We start from the raw sequence: 13793 nt of genomic DNA on the forward strand, positions 1-13793 counted from the left end.
CTTTTCCAGACTTCCTTTTGCCCTTTCAAGCATTTAATCTGATTCAAACTTTTAAAACTTTGTACATATCAGAAATAATTAAACAGCTTTATAAATCCTATTTTCTTTCAACAAGACTACACAAACCACAAGAAAAAAGATTATCCAAGCCTCCATTGACAACTATGTACATACATATGTGCATACACACAGAAAATGGAAACATTTATCAAAATACACAATTCTCCTGGTATTTAATGAAGTTTACAAGACGGACATGGTAACTTAAAACTAGCAATACACTACTCACCCCTCCACATACAAAATGCTCTGGACTAGAATTGAGACAGGAACTTTGCACACACCCCAGATTAACTGCCAAGGAACTAAAATATCGGAAGCAGTAACTGAAATGAAGGTAAAGCAAAATAATACAGGGCTTAAAATACCACAGAACCATTAACTGTCAAAAGTGTTTGTTGAAACCATAAATGTAACAGTTCAACAGAAAGTTTCTTAAACAAATACAACAGACTTCCTGCACAAGAAAGCAGAATGCACAGCACAAACACTGTGGAACATATTCACCATTCCACCGGGCCAGTAGTGTAGATCATTGCTGAATCTTTCTTACAACAGGCCAACATTAGTAGGTTGTCACAAGACTTAATACCAGTTATTAGATGGCCCAAATTTAATAATCCATTAGTCTTTTCTCACTTACACCTAACCATAGGTGATTCATCTACATTCAGACCACAGAACAGCATGGTTACAATGAGGTTAAACATTGCGCCCTGGACCTTGCCGTTATAATAACGACTGAACATCAGCATTTACCATTATTACTCTCGCAAAACTGACAGTAACTTTTAGCATGCACAAGCACAACAAACACAGAAGTTGCTGTTATACTTCCCCTTGCCTTCACAGGGAAGCTGCTGGAAGACCTCAAAGATAGAAGTCTTAGCAAACACATGAACCTATGAAAACTTCCACTTCTGCACTATTAATTTTGTGAAAATCCTTGAAAAGTTACATCTTGTTAAATTAAGGGTCGCTGGGTTTTTAATAGCATAGTACCTGGGAACGGTTTCTGACCCTGAAAATCTAATTTTATATTTGTAGAACAAATTTCTGCATTATAATTTTTAAACAAAAAATTCATGGATTTAAGCTTATGCTATTTCAACTTCTACATTAATCCCATGTAAGCATCCAACTCTTTAGTTTGCTCTCTGTAAACTATTAAAGTGTCGGTGAAAATTCTTCCTGTGGCCCATGTTCCTCTATCACGTGTCCCAGAATTAAATTGGGAATGATAAAATCCACACCAGTAGATCTAGATCAGCAGAATTCCATCGCAAGCTTTCTTCAGTCACTTTGCAGTGGAATACAAATTCCCAGCCTATAATTAGCATTGACTATGAACAAATTATGATTAAACCAAATAGTTGGACATCATTCTTAATGCAAGACAAACACTACACATTCTAACCATTAAACAAAATTCCCATTTGACGAGAAAAAAGTATTGGTTTTCCAACTAATTGTTTAAAGTAGATTGTTATATTTGCCTGATCATCAGAATTCCTATTTGCAAAGCAGACTTGTAGAAATTTGAAAGTGAACAGCCCTGAACCAACTAGACATGTTAAAAGCCATGGAAAAGAAATTAAGATTCCATCAATTACTCAGTCGTTCTCATTACTAAATACTTTCTTTTGTTTACATTGGCTAGCTTTGCAGTCGTTCAGTATAGCAACAACCTATGAGGACCCCAAAGGGGAGTTGCACAATCTAGTACAATTTAAATCTTCCCAGTCCGTCAAGGTTAGCATTTCTTCCTCCCACCCCAAAGATAAAGTTGCGTGCATGTAATTTTGCCATATAAGGGAAAGATTGCTAGTTGTGATGCCTAAAATTGTGGTTCAACTGTGGGTGTTTAATTAGTTGAGTGAGAGAGCATATTGAAAAATAATCAGGAGAATTCCTCATGATCCATACAAAATAGCAAACCGACATGGATGAGGAAAGTAATTTGGCACTACGGTGGTGACCATCTGTTCGGCTGTCTCTCCTGCTTCCCCATCTTTCAAACCTGCCCCAGCATAAGCCATAAACATACCACAATGTTGTGACTTCAGTCCCATCTTCCCAAAGTCCTTTGATTTTCACCTCACTAAACTTGTGACCGCCAACTCCCATTCCTGGTCATCTTCTCGAAGGCAGTGTATTGGCAGTCTTCCGGGCGGATAGGGAGCTGGTGGTATGCAGACTTCAAATCAATGGTGGAGAACACCCGATATTGTGCAATCTGATTGACCATGTCAGAGATGCGGGGAAGGGGATACGCATCCAGCTGCGTGTATCGGTTAATGGTCTGACTGTAGTCGATAACCATGCAATGTTTCTCCCCAGTCTTAACCACCACCACCTGGGCTCTCCAGGGGCTGGTACTGGCCTCAATGATCCCCTCCCCCAGGAGGCCTTGCACCTCGGACTTGATGAACACTATCTTCAGCGCTGTACCGTCTGCTTTTGGTGGCAATGGGCTTGCAGTCGGGGGGCGAGGTGTTCAAAGAGCGAGGGAGGGGCGACTTTAAGGGTCGAGAGACCACAGGTGGTACGCGGTGGCTGGTCTAATAGCTGTGGATTTTGGACGGAGATTGGGGGAAAAGGCCCATTATACACCATGGTGATGCTCCCAAGGTGGCACATGAAATCTAGCCCTAGTATGGCAGCGCAGAGCTGTGGCAGCATGAGGAGCCTGCACTTCTCGTACACCGTGCCCCGTACAGTCAGAGTTGCTACACAGTAGCCGAGGACATTCACCGACTGAGACGTCGAAGCCATGGAGATTGATTGCTGCATTGGCAGTACTGGCAGTGCATAGCGCCTCACCGTGTTAGGGTGGATAAAACTCTCCGTATTCCCACTGTCAAATAAGCAGTTAGTAGTGTGGCCATTTACCTTGATGTCCATCATAGACCAGGCGAGTTGGTGAGGCCTGGACTGGTCCAACGCGACCGAGGCCACCGTCGGATTAGGCGATGCGGTGGACGGTTCCCAAAATGGCGGCCCCCGTGACTCGGCTGACGTCACCCAAGATGGTGGCTCCTGTGGGTCACACGTGGCCGATGGTGTCCAAAATGGCAGCTCCCGCGGATCGCACACTGCCAATGGCGTCGAAGACAGTGCCTCCTGCGGATCGCACGCAGCGCTGCTGAGCCTGGGGGCCGATTTTGCTCTGCAAACTTTCAGGTAATGACCCTTCTTACCGCAGCCAGAGCAGATTGCGTCTTTTGCCGGGCAGTGCCGTCATGGGTGCTTCTCCAGGCCGTAGAAGTAGCACCTCGGGCCTCCAGAGACTGCCGCAGTGGCCAGTTCGGCATTGGGACGGGGCGTGGCGTAGGTTTGCGGCCCTCCCAGGTACAGAGATGGCTGCGGTCACGGTGTGCCTTCGTGGTTGGCGGTATAGGCCTAAAGGTTCCGGAAAGCCACCTCCAGTGAGCTGGCAAGCTCCAGTCTTCTTCAGGTCCAGCCCACCTTGTTCCAGGAGACGCTGCCGGATATAGGTCGACCTGATGCCCGCGACAAAGGCATCTCTGATCAGGTCGTCGGCATTTTGAGCGGCTGAAACGGCCTTGCAGTTGCAGGCTCTGCCGAGTGCACGCAGTTCGTGCAGGAATTGTTCAGTCGATTCCCCGGGCTACTGTCTGCGAGTGGCCAGCAGATGTCTGCCGTAGACCTCATTCGGCTGCCGGTTGTACTGGCTCTTTAAGAGATCGATTGCCTCCTGGTAAGTTTCTGCGTCTCGGATCATCGCGAAGACGTGAGCGCTGACGCGGGCGTGGAGCACATGTAGTTTGTCGATGGTCGGTTACGATAGCGGAGGAGGAGGTGATGAAGGTCTCAAAACAGCGCAGCCAGTGATCAAAAGAGTTTGAGGCCCCAACAGCCTGCGGATCCAAGTCCAATTTGTCAGGTTTCAGGAGTTGCTCCATCCCAAACTTTTTTGTTAATAAAATTGATGCACCATTGATTACGCAAAGACTCGTCGTTGCGAAATAACAGGCTTTTATTAACAAAGAACTGGAGCACTCCCGAACCGATAGCTAATCCAAACTGAGGCAAAAGGGGCGGAGAGCAGCCACCTTTATACCCCGAGAAGGGCGGAGCCCCGGATTGAGGCAGCAGGGGCGTGTCCAGGCATATCACAAACAGACAACTACAGTGGTTCACCACAAAACTATTGCACACAACGGGCAGCATGCTGGCACAATACTGCAATACAGCGGCTAACACTGCTGCCTTACAGCGCCAGGGACCCTGGTTCGATTCCCGGTTTGATCACCATCTGTGTGCAGTTTGCATGTTCTCCGTGTCTGCGTGGGTTTCCTCCGAGTGCTCTGGTTTCCTCCCACAGTTAAGATGTGCAGGTTAGGTGAATTGATCATGCCAAATTCTCCCTCAGTGCACCCAAACAGGCACCGGAGTGTGGCGACTAGTAACTTCATTGCAGTGTCAATGTAAGCATACTTGTGACACTAATAAATAAACTTTACTTTATAAGGCATTACAATGACAACCACATACTGTGACACTGAACTTTGGCTCCCTTTATCGAGCCTGATTTATATAATTGCATCTGTTGGAAAGTTACTACGTCCTTGGCTTTACAGAGAATTCATAAGGATGTGATTCATTGGTCTAAGAAGCCAAGATTCATTTCAAAATCATACCTTTTTAAATAAAGCATTTACAGAAGTAAGTTTGCAGTATGAAGTTAGTATCATCACACAAAGCTGAACAGTCACGGCCTTCAGATGGTTACCCTACTTGAGTTATGGTGAGTTCATATGCAAAGGCTTCAATAAATTTCACTTTACTAAATCAAACAGAGATAATGCTACCAAATGATTTTTAAAAAGTCAGTGGCTGGTTAACAGCTATTCTGGATCACCAGTATCAAAAATATTAGCAGGTTACAGTGCTGCAGGGAGAGAGAAAAGTGTTGGATTTATAGAACAGCAGGTAATGTCTTTGTTCCATTTACCCAGTTTGACACAATAAAAATGCACTAAACATCACCACACTCATGCATGTCAGCTGCACCCCAATTTCCTTCTCAATCTGGGCCATGACAGAGTTTTAGGGAAACCAAAGTACTTAACATGTAACAGAATGCTCAGAATGGGTGAATTTTAACAGTTAATCAACAGAGAATCATGTCGAAGTCAACCGGTTTTCACAATTTGCCCATTTAAATCCCAGCGTGGATCTAGGCTATGTTCGAAGTGCTGGAAAAGGGATGAGAATATATAAGTGCTTAGAATCATAGACATATACAGCACAGAAACAGGTCCTTTGGCCCAACTTATCCATGTCAACCAGGTTTATGACCATGCAGACACAATGGGCCGAAGGGCCTCTGTGCTGTATGAATATATAACATGACAAAAGCAGAATCATTTGTTTTAGGAATATGCAGTCACATGTTTGGCTGGCATTTGAACACACACACCTAGTTTTATTTTTGTAAGTCCGCTCTATCACCACATTATTCTTAAAACAAACATTAAAAGCAACTCAAAAAATTGATAGGAACATAAAACAAGAATCGGGCATTCTGCTACTCTATCTTCTTCCAACAGATCATGACTGATCTGTACCTCAATTCTACTTACCTGCTTTTCATCTGTTCTTGAGGTGTGCTGCCCCAAACTGAACATTGTACCCTAGATGGGGTCTATTCAAGGCTCTAAGACTGAAGCACCAGTTTTTCACTAATATTCTAATTTCCTTATCATAAAGGCCCAATCCATTAGCCCTGTCAATTATCTTTCGCATCATGAAATCGAGTACGTGAACACAATCTTCACCTCTCCAATCAAGAAAATATTCTGATTTTTTAAAAGCGTAAATTAAAATTGTGGATGACCAAGCACTTTGCCCATTTGCTGCTGTTTAGCCCATTTATTTTCTCCATGTATCTTTGTAATGTATTGCTTCCATTTACACAATTTACAATGTCTTGGTGTCATTTACAAATTACGATATAAAAACTTCACTAATGTACATGGCAAGAAGTCTATTCTAGTAGAGATCAGAGGGAACACCAAATGTCACAATGTGCAAATCGGAGGCATTTCCTTTATCGTGGTTCTGTCACCTACCTCCCAACCAATTACCAATCCACATCAAGGCATACTCCAAATTGTGCGGATTTTACCTTTTTTCCATTTTTGAGGTGTAGGCATCGCTGACAAGATCATTTATTAACCCCAACAGCCCTTGAGAAGACAGTACTTCCAGTGGCGTAAGTATACCCACAGTGCTGTCAAAGGGGGATCACCAGCATTTCTGCCGAGCAACAAAAACAACAATGTATCACCAAGTACGAATGGCGTGCAAGCTTGCCAGTGGTGGCACTCCCATGGCTGTCCTTGTTGGAGACCCCATGTTTGGAAGATGCTGGCGATGAAACCTTGGCAAGCATTGCAGTGCAGTCAAGAGATGGTACACAGCCAAGGTGCACCAGTGATCGAGGGAGTGAATGCTTAATCTGGTGTATGGGGTGCCAATCAAGCTAGCTGCTTTATCCTGGCTAGTACCAAGCTTGTGTTGTTGCAGCTGCACTTATCCAGGCAAGTGAAGAGTATGCAATCTCATGCCTTACTTGTGCCTTTGAAGAGACAGGAGGCAAGTTACTTCCTTTTAGTTACATTTCCTGCGTGGCTGAATCAGTCAAGATTCTTAAGTTATTTTGTTGATAACTGCTGCAAGCCACTCAAGTACCAGTCTACACACTGTTCTCATGTTTGTGCTTTCAGAAAGCACTGACCTTTATTCTACATTAATCCCCACTCTGGACCAATGCTTTGTTTCTGTGCTATCACCACTCACTTGGCCTTTTGTTCCATGACATCTTTAGTATTTTATCCCTTCACCTCCGTTCTGTCACTGATCTTCCCTTTGTTCCATATGACCCTCCCCTTTTTTTGAACAGCATAAAACCCATTACATTTCAATTTTGCACACGTCATATTGGACTCAAAACATTAACCGTTTCTCTCTACAGATGCTGTTAGACCTGAGATTTTCCAGCAGTTTCCATTTTTTATTCAGATTCTTCCTTATCCACCATATTTGTGACTTCTGCAAAAAATTAAATTAGGTCTGACAGAAACTACCATTCAAAAATCTATGCTGACTCACTGACCAGCTGATACTTGTTCTGGTGCTTAGTCACCGTCTGAGGATGATTCCAGTATCTTCCCAGAACTGATGCTAAATTGGCAGGTTTATAGTTACTCACTTTATTTCCTCCCTTCTTAAGTACTGAGGTGACATTTGCCTACTTCAATCCAACAGCACAAATCCCAAACCTATAAAGCTTTAGCAGCAGTTTCTTCATTTTTTTAAGGTTTAAACATTCAGATCTGAGAGATTTATGCATCTTAAGTCTCATTATTCCCTCCCATTATCTTCTTTGGTTTGTACTTATCCATTAAATTCCTTCAACTAATTTTAAATGCCTCTGTACTGCTGGTAATTTGTCCTCTCCCGTGAAACCAATTACACAATACTAGTTTAACAATTTACTGTTTCTTTATTGTTCATTAATAGGAAATGCAGACATGAGTAGAATGAACCCACATTCCTGTTTACCACTTTTTGTTTTAATAGATTTTCAGTCATCTTTGACCTCCCTTGTAATTTCTTTTCATACTTTTGTTTCACCTTATGATTCTCTTTTTATCCCTCAAGGTGTCAGCATTAGCCCAATGACAGAAATCTTGCCCAAGTCAGAAGGTCGTGCGTGACAGATCACTCCAGAGACTTGCACACATAATCAAGGGTGACACTTGGGAGTGCTGCACAGCCAGGGGTACTGTCTTTTAGATACGACATCTGCTCCTCTTTGGTAGGGGCAAAATAATTAACAGCTTGATCACATGATGGCACCCAAAGAACAGGGAACTTTGCCTCGAGTCCTCCAATAAATACCTCGACACAAACATATCTAATCAGGCATCACTGCTCCATGAGCCTTCATCGTGTGCAAATCAGCTGCTGTGTTTTCTTACATTAGAAGAATGATTTAGAAGTATACCATTGGCTGTAAAGTGCTTTGGGGCATCCAAAAGTCATGAAAGGCACTATATACATGTAACTCTTAAAAAAACCACAACTGTCCAAGTCCATGGATTTCCTTTTATTTGTGCAAGTCTTCTGATAATGTATCTTATCTCATTTGTTGATGATTACTTAACTACATAATTGGAACTTTTGCTATTACTGATTTTATAATAACTGAGTTCTCCAAATACTTCTTACTTCTGAAAGTTGAATCATCAGTTCAGCCTAGTTTACTGTAACCAGTGGATTTTTCAGCTCCCAAATGTTCCTTGCTTAAATGTAAAACTTAGTTTTTGATTTTTCCTTCACTCAAACTTAGTGAGTTCAAACATTCCCAAATCTTAAGATTTTCAGCTAATTCTGGTTTGTTACCAAATCTAGCTTTGCCTGTTCCTTTGTTGGTCCTAAAACACATTGTTCTAGAAAACATCAATTTTCCTACTCAAGTGGTCTATACAAGTATATGTAAGAATTAAAATCTCTCACAATAACCACATTGTTTTTGCTACATGATGGCCAATCCTCTTTCTCTGCTCTCTCGGCACTTCTACAAACACCACTCCCAAAACCGCCACCATATCACAATTGTCAGGTAGTCTGCAGATCCACCAAAATATTGCACATTTTGCTGTTTGTTAATTTTACGTAACAGTGAAAACACTGATGAAAGTTATGAGCAGGAATAGGGCATTTGATCCTTTGAACATGCCCCTCCATTCAATATAAATCAAGTTGATCTTCCATCTCAACCTGATCACACTTTCTAAAACCCCTTATTTGTATTGTTCCTTCTCATTTCCAATTTTCTCGAGGTCCTATATATAGCCTGTAATTTAAGTCTCCAATCATTTCCAACTTCCCAAATCTCAGTCATGGCTACCATAGTGCACCCATTAAGCCAAATTTGCCCTTGTAATTCACTTGTTTAATTTCTTATGGTACATTCATTTGTCAAACTGCTAATTACATAATTTTTATAACCCTGCCCATATGCTGTTCTGGTCATCTTCTCATAACTTTAATATGCTATGGCAATTGTCCCCTCTTAAAGCAAAGAAGCAAATGGTCAATTTGGCATTGATTTCCAGGACCGTAACCATAAATTTGCTTTAAAAAATGGTTGGAAAGAGAAGGCATCACTCCTCCACCCACATATATTGTTCTAATGGAATAAATGCTTGCCCCAAAGTACTTTACAGCCAGTAACAGCAATTTGCTTTTACCTTTAATGTAGAAAATTATCTTGTGGCTCTTCACCATAAATCAGACAAAAAATGGTTAACAAGATAAAAGCTGTGTTACTTCTAGAGTGTAGTCAATTGTTGTTTTGTAGGTAAAGACGACAGCTAACTTCTTCACAGCAAGAATGGCCTATTAATAAGATCTGGTAGTGTTGACAGAGGAACATTGGCCAGAATGCAAGAACTCCCTGCTCCTCAAAACAAAAGCCCCACATGAACAATTTCTCAGTTTGATGTTTTACCCACCTCCATCAATACTGCAGGGTCTCACGTCATAAAATGAAAATTGAGCCTGACTCAAAGGCAAGGATGGTAGCACAGAGTCACGCTGAGTCATAACTTTTAATCAAAAGTTAGAATGCTACGAACATAAATACTGCCAAAACCCAACTAGAAATAAACGTCACTGTTAAATAGGGCTAGTTTCAAAATGCAAATAGAAAACCTCAATCAAAACAAACAGATAAAATAAAATTTAAATTTAAATTCAGAGATAAAATACCTTCAGATGTACTTAAAGCTGTAATCCAATACTAGGAGGTCAGCAAACCTACTTTGGTGTTATGGCCACATATAACCCCTGATTAGATTACCACCTTGTAATTCACTTAAAAGGAAATCATCATCTTCCTTTTAAAACAGATACGCATTTGCTGCCAGAGTAGGGACTAATTCTAAGTTTCTCACTAATACAGAATTTAAATAAAAAGGTGCAGTTGCAAGAATACTAAAGCATAATTCAGCTGCAACATATTTACCTAACAAATTCTAAATTCCACAAAATACTATTCTCTTTTACAGAAGCTGTTTGACTTATTCTGAATTTTCTACTTTATTTCAGCTTTTCCATGTACTGTACTTTTAACCTGGATGCTGTAGAAGTTGAGATAAATATTTAAAAGTTTAGATACATTTTAATATGAATAAATGCAGGTGATCAATTCTAGATTTATGGAAAAGTTTATATCTAGTCCCATTTGTTCACAAGAGAAAGACAGTGTTCTGCTTAAATATTGCTCATACTTCATTACACAGCTCAAAGCAGAAAATTATTTTAACTGTTAAAAGGATATGAAAATTTCAGAATGAAAACTGTAATCACCTAAATTCAGTCAAACATACCCAATGCTCAGTTGCTCTGAACCTAAACGAGTTTGTGAAATTCATTTAATCAGTTGCTGAGTAAGGTTGTCTAAGATTTGTATGAAAGACATGGCTATAAATGCATTCAGACATATTCATCATATGCTCCACACATACTACTTAGCAGCATTCCTAAATAATGTAAACTTATTACTTGAGTTTGGATCGTAGTGAACCAAAAAGACATGCACTTCCAAGAACGCACAGAATAAAACCACAAAGTACTCAGAAACCCTATTCCATGTCAGTTTCATTTTTCTGCAGAAGTGTTGTGCAACTGAAAAATGAAACTTAAGTTACCATTACAAGTCTTGGCCATTTTATTTACACAACATTAAATTTAATACACTCTAATATAATGCAGTTTTAAAAAGCAGTAGAGTCCAAAACCATAGTTAATCAACTAATCATTAGTTCCTGATTTATCTTGTCTTCTTTAGAAGGTTGTGCAAATTGGAATAGCTAAAGTAGGGCAGGCAGAGACTCAGGTGGAACATAAACACCAGCTTAGACCAATATGGTCAAATGTCCTGTTTCTTTTGTAAATTCTATTTAATTGAGTTCAACATTGTGTATTGTAGACTTCATCTATATTTTTTAATTCGAGAAAATTTCAAATAAACTCTCAACACATGTCCAACATACTTGAAATACACTGATTTTCCAAATAAAGGCAGACCTGTAAAACTTATTGGTCGAACAATGAACACTTCTTGAGCACCTTTAACCATTACCAGTCATGCCTTCAACTGCCTGGGCCTTAAATTCTAGAATTTTCTACCAAAACCATTCTACATCTCTCCTATTAGATTCTCCTTAAAATCTATATCTTTGACCAAGCTTTTCGTCACCTCTCCCAATACCCCCACGTTTGGCTCAGTTTCAAAACTTTGCTTGAAAACACTCTTGTGAAGTGCTTTGGAATATTTAACTATGTTAAAGGTGCTATATAAATGCAAGTTATCGTTGCAGAAAACTGTCCATGATACTCCAAGGTATAACCAGACAAAAATGACACTAGCAGGAAAAGTAGACTATAAATGGTGATTAAAGATTTAGTTGAAGATGTGGGTTTAAAGGGCAGGGGGTGGGGGGAGCCTTAAAAGGCAGCTGGGTTTAGGGAAACGCTCCAAGGGCTTGGCTCTCCAGTTTTCAGAGAAGTATGTTTCACTGATATCATGTTACCTCTGCACAGCAACTTGGATGTGCAGTAGTTGACCCCATGAAATCACCACATATGTGCAGCAGTGCAAAAAAAGTCATTTAAGTATCACATGCACTCCCCCAAAATATTAGAGGGCACATTGCTAACAATAAGCAACTGATGGTCTCCAGCAAGCAGTTTTTCTTTACAAAGGGTGGAGGAGACAGGATTGCCAATGCAAATGGATGAGGATTGGTTTAGTTGCTCTGAGCCATTAAGGATTAGGCTGTATCAAAGAAACTATTAACCCAAGAAAGGGATGTGAAGCAGAGTACAGGATACTGGCACAGCTGATCTCTTGACTCCGCCAAATGCATTGCCAGACCACACGTTGCAGAAACAGCCAGAAATAGTTCTCTATAATCCCCATACTCTACTATAACTAGCACTGACCTCAGAGAAGGTTGCCATACTGATTAATGTAGAAATGGACTTACAAAACTGACTCATACTTCAGTCAGGTTACAAAAAAGCAAGTGGCAGACAACTGGGTAACGAAACAAAGGTTTCATTGTAGCATCCCTCAGCTGAGAAATCAAGTATGATCTCAACTGGTGAAACAGCATTTCACAATCTATATTTTTACAACTTCCCTATTTGCTCCACAATGTTACTGGAACTCAAATCTATGCTTTACCAGATGTACCAGATTTTTTCTTTAACTCATGATGTGTTCTGCATGGATCACAATCCTCCAGTTATGGATGCAGAGCTGACCTATTCATAGGATTCCAGTTATTACCCTCATGCTTTGGGACAAGTTAAGCTGCATTCAATATCTTCTCCCAAATGCTTGGTCATCACTGTTCACATGATGAGATCCAAATTAAGTCTATGCTAATTCTATTCCAATGTCCTTTCCAACAATCTTAATGCCACATAGAGCTTCTTTAGTGTCCAAATGAATGAAGGCACCTTCCTAATGTAACACGGCGGCACGGTAGCACAGTGGTTAGCACTGCTGCTTCACAGCTCCATGGTCCCGGGTTCGATTCCCGGCTCGGGTCACTGTCTGTGTGGAGTTTGCACATTCTCCTCGTGTCTTCGTGGGTTTCCTCCGGGTGCTCCAGTTTCCTCCCACAGTCCAAGGATGTGCGGGTTAGGTTGATTGGCCAGGTTAAAAATTGCCCCTTAGAGTCCTGGGATGTGTAGGTTAGAGGGATTAGCGGGTAAAAATGTGGGGGTAGGGCCTGGGTGGGATTGTGGTCGGTGCAGACTCGATGGGCCAAATGGCCTCCTTCTGCACTGTAGGGTTTCTATGATTTCTATGATTACTGAATCATAGAGCAAAATAATCAACCCTCAGTCCTAATCACCACCATCACATTAGCAGTTGGAGCTCTACAATTGAGCCCAGCACCAAGGGCTAAGGAAAAATATAAAATTAACCATCAATTCTATTGCTTACCTGACAACCGCTGATGAAAATTATTTTAAATTTTTTCCACAAGGCGAGGGTGGCGGCTGGCAAGGCCAACATTTGCTGCTCATTATCTTCTTGAACCACTGCAGTCCATGTAATAGATACACCCACACCACTGTTCGGAAGAGAGTTCAATGAATCTGACCCATTTACAGTGGTTTCAAGTCAGGAGCTGTATGGTTTGGATTGAGAATTTGCAGGTGGTGGCATTCATTTGCGCCTGCTGTCCTTGCTCTTCTAGGTGGTAGAGATTGTGGGTTTGGAGGGTGCTGTCAAAGGTGCCTTAGTGAGCATCTTGCATAGGGTACACACTGCTGCCACTATATCAGTTGTGAAGGGAGTGTGTGCAAGGTGGTGGATGGGATGCCAATTAAGCATGCTTCTTTGTCCTGGATGCTGTAAAGCTTCTCAACTGTTTTTGGAGCCACATGTATCCAGGCAAGTGGAGAGTATTGGATCACATTCCTGACTTGAGCGTCTTATAGATTGTGGACAGGCTTTGGGAAATCAGGTTTGAGTTACTCGCCACAGAATTCCTAGCCTCAGACCTTCTCTTGTAGACACAGTATTTATATGGCTAGTCCAATTAAGTTTTTGGTCAATAGTTAAAAACTTCACCACACCCAGAATGTGTTGGGGATGACCATTGCCTGGCACT

At 41.3% G+C, this 13793-nt stretch overlaps 1 protein-coding gene across 5 annotated transcripts in view; it reads right to left on the reverse strand.

Annotated features, from left to right (window-relative positions):
* The window catches only part of rnf19a (ring finger protein 19A, RBR E3 ubiquitin protein ligase), a 77929-nt gene that overhangs the window by 40680 nt on the left and 23456 nt on the right, over positions 1 to 13793 (reverse strand). The window lies entirely within an intron of this gene.

This window comes from Mustelus asterias, chromosome 7 (assembly GCF_964213995.1).
Source record: "Mustelus asterias chromosome 7, sMusAst1.hap1.1, whole genome shotgun sequence".
In the NCBI taxonomy this organism is placed as follows: Eukaryota; Metazoa; Chordata; class Chondrichthyes; order Carcharhiniformes; family Triakidae; genus Mustelus; species Mustelus asterias.